Raw genomic sequence first — 3,373 nt, 5'->3', positions numbered from 1 at the left:
GGAAGGCTTGCAGCAGTCAGCAGGATATAAGCCCTGCCAAGTAAGCGAAATTCCCACAACTTTGTTGGATGTCTCGTTGGCACGATCAGCCCTGAGACAGACTTGGTGGTTTTGACGCACTTAGGGTTTCATGCTATGGAAGATAAAACGAGAATTGCGCACGAGTTGTCTGATCTCCTGCCTTTGTCATCGGTTGTCTTCGATGAATCTGCGCTGCGCAATTGTACTTGCAATTACTCCGTACTTGGTTGCCAACTTTCTTCCCTTCTTCGTCCATTACGGGTCCTGCCGTTTGAGGATTTGAATATAGGTAAGTTTATGGAAGCAATGCAGTTTTTTATTTTCCTAACAGCGCATTCAGATCTTGGAAGACGTCCTAGTAAAATCGAACAAAAGACTTGGCTGTCATATCCGAAGACAACCTTCAGCTATACTCACCAGTATTGCACCGCTTATAAGATTGAGCTCAAGAGCGCAAAATATGCTCTTTAGAAAGGGGTAGATGCGTTATTGTCAACAGAAGAGGAGCAGATGTGATCACAAAGCTTCTTCTTAAGAAGTTTACACTTTTAGCAGCCCTTGACTCCATCAAGCAGCGCAAAAGAAAATTACAAAATAAAAAAGAAGAGTTCTTTAATAAGAAATCACTATGGGACGAAGGCTGTTCGGAGGCCCGCAGGACTGGCAAAAGGTATGAAAATCGGATCGGGTGCATTCTATTCGTGATAATGCCGCATACATAGGAGCTTGTTCGGAGACGCCGCAGAGCTGGAAAAAGAGAAGTATGCGCCGGCCGGGAATCGAACCCGGGCCACCCGCGTGGCAGGCGAGTATTCTACCACTGAACCACCGACGCTTACGTTCAGCACCGACGTAGCACTGCTTAAAATAGAGCAAGGAGAATTGCGCAATGTGTAGCTTTATCTAGGTCAGTCTGTTCGCGAGCGCTCGGTCGCTCAAGCACTCGGTCCGTCGACCGGCCGCTCAGAAGCGCACCGAGGACTTGATCAGAATATGAATCACTGGAGTACAATAACAAATTCATGCTGCAATGCGAGACTGCAGCATTCGAAATAATGTACTCCATGCGGTCGTAAAATTGTTTAGCGCTGGTAGCGCGTATTGCTGACACGTGTCACTCGCTCCGTTCGATGGTGAATACGTTGAGCTATTGGATATCTTCATGAAATAATTACGTCGCACATAAAAGTATCAGCAAGTCCCATCTAATAGGTCGCGAAGCTTGCTTGGAACGAAAAGCGTGCAAAACCTACGGCCAGAGATATCAGTTAGTGGTGCACGATTGAAACGCGACTAGGGTAGGGGCGGGACAAGCACTGAGACTAGAAAAATCTTTGTGAAAAATAATGTTCGAAAAATTTTTAATCAGCATACTGTCATACGAGTAAATATTCCGTTTCAAGTGTTTTTGCTGTACTAAAACAACAAATGTAAATTTCTTTTCTATTTCACAATTCATTAATTCACTCTTGCTGACTTCTATGAACACGTGATTCTGGCAAAAGCCTTGGCAAGACTGCAAACCAGCTAATATGTCGTGCGGTATGGCGTTGCTGATTTGAACGCGGCGGTTTCATACCAGTTTATTTTATTTCCTTGTGTGTTTGTTTAAAGTGTGGCGTGCGCTTCACTTCAGATTTTGCGTGATCTAGCGAACGGCATTATTTGACGAAAGGTGTGAGTGGAGGCTTTTTGTTATCGTGTAAGTTCACGCTGCGGCATCCGATACGCTTGTCTCGTCGTGACGATAATTGCGGGACGCTTCGCGAACAAATGTCGCGCTGTGTTCGTTCACTCTCCGTAACACAGGCTCTGAGTGCCGGACGAGCAGCAAAATTAGTAAATACAAGTGTTTTGTAAACGATAATGTGGCGCAATGTTGTCTTGTCTGATAAATGAGTACATGGATATGAATAGATGGTGTCGCGCGGAATTGCGAATGATTCTGTGGAAAGGTTTTGCATATGTTGCTACACTTTACGACATTGAAGAACAAAGTTGCGCATTCAAAAAAGACATCCATAGGAAAAGGTGATGCATGGAGACGAATTGCGCTCTTTCCGTCTCCGTCGCTTTTTCCTCTTGTTCTCTCTTTTGAATGCGCAACTTGGTTCTTCAAAGCAATGCACCATATAGCGCAGCAAGAAGTTCCTTTAAGCATTACGACTGTGTGCTGGTCACAGTGCTTTTCATCGACTGAAACATGTTTTGTTTGGTCCATTATATTGGTTGCATTATTCTATATGAATAAAAGTAAAATTGCGTTTGAAACCTCTGTGGCACTGTCATATATTTCCATCGCATTAGCTCACTTTCCCAAGGAACCTACTGGAGCAGTTGCCGTCAATAACAGCCTAATTATGTTCACATATTGATATGCGCCCCTCCAATTGTATAATGACACGCTGGCGCTACAGATGAGGTGAGTCCCAAGATAGCCTCAGCCTCAAACGAAAAATAACTGTTGGCGTAGCGGTCGGAATGCCGGACGCTAAAGAAATAAAAAAAGAAATACGCGCAAAGCAGCATAAGACCTTGACGTCACTGCCATTTCCAGTTGTGGCATCACTTTTTATTTTTTTCTTGCTGTTAGTTGTTCCCCCGATACGTAGACGGCGACGATTGCAACGAGCCGCCATTTTCTTGGCATGTGCGCTTCTACGCGAGCTTCGCTACCAGTTTAAATATACCTCGGTATGAGGCTCAATTTTACACCAAAAATCAATGACGAATACCTATACAATTTCATTCTTATGTCACTAACTATATTTTGGTCGCGAATGCCAGTAGTGAGAAATGCCTGTCTAGCCTTCGCATCGTTGCCTGCTACGTAAGAAGCGGAGTATAGCAGAGCAGCCTCCTCCAAGTCAGTCGATGTGGGCCTTTTGCTGAGCCACGTGCCAGGGCTCAGCGGCGGTCGCGGAACTTCGGCTTAGCGGAACAACCAATTAGTATTAAGCGGATTTATTTTGCGTTTAGTGTTTGGGAGACCAACGAATTGTTCATATGACGTTTTTCAATCAGGAATTCGACTTAAGCAGGTTCGTGTTGGCAGCAGCTTACTGTGCTGAACATTAGTACAGCACCTGAGGAGAAACAGAGGCTTTGCCAAGCCACGCTTCAACCACGTGGTTCTCTTCGCAAGTGCGAGCACGCCATTCGCCCGCTGCGTAGCCCACCGGATGCGCCTAGAAAGGTTGGCCTAAGCACCTTGGAAAGAAAGCTGACTTGAGTACTTTAGGCCGTAAGTGAAAACTGGTATCTAAAAAAAAAAAAAAATCTGCGTCGGCCGGGAATCGAACCCGGGCCACCCGCGTGGCAGGCGAGTATTCTACCACTGAACCACCGACGC

General features: G+C 45.5%; 2 non-coding genes across 2 annotated transcripts; both read right to left on the bottom strand.

Moving 5' to 3' along the window:
• Positions 1–785: 785 nt before the first annotated feature.
• TRNAG-GCC (transfer RNA glycine (anticodon GCC)) lies at positions 786–856 on the bottom strand. The gene has a single exon. It is a non-coding gene; the product is annotated as a tRNA-Gly (tRNA).
• A 2,446-nt stretch (positions 857–3,302) lies between these two features.
• Positions 3,303–3,373, bottom strand: TRNAG-GCC (transfer RNA glycine (anticodon GCC)). The gene has a single exon. It is a non-coding gene; the product is annotated as a tRNA-Gly (tRNA).

The sequence above is a fragment of the Dermacentor albipictus genome, chromosome 3 (assembly GCF_038994185.2).
Source record: "Dermacentor albipictus isolate Rhodes 1998 colony chromosome 3, USDA_Dalb.pri_finalv2, whole genome shotgun sequence".
In the NCBI taxonomy this organism is placed as follows: domain Eukaryota; kingdom Metazoa; phylum Arthropoda; class Arachnida; order Ixodida; family Ixodidae; genus Dermacentor; species Dermacentor albipictus.
The sequence above is the reverse complement of the archived record's forward strand: the minus strand, read 5'-3'. Positions and strand labels throughout refer to the sequence as shown.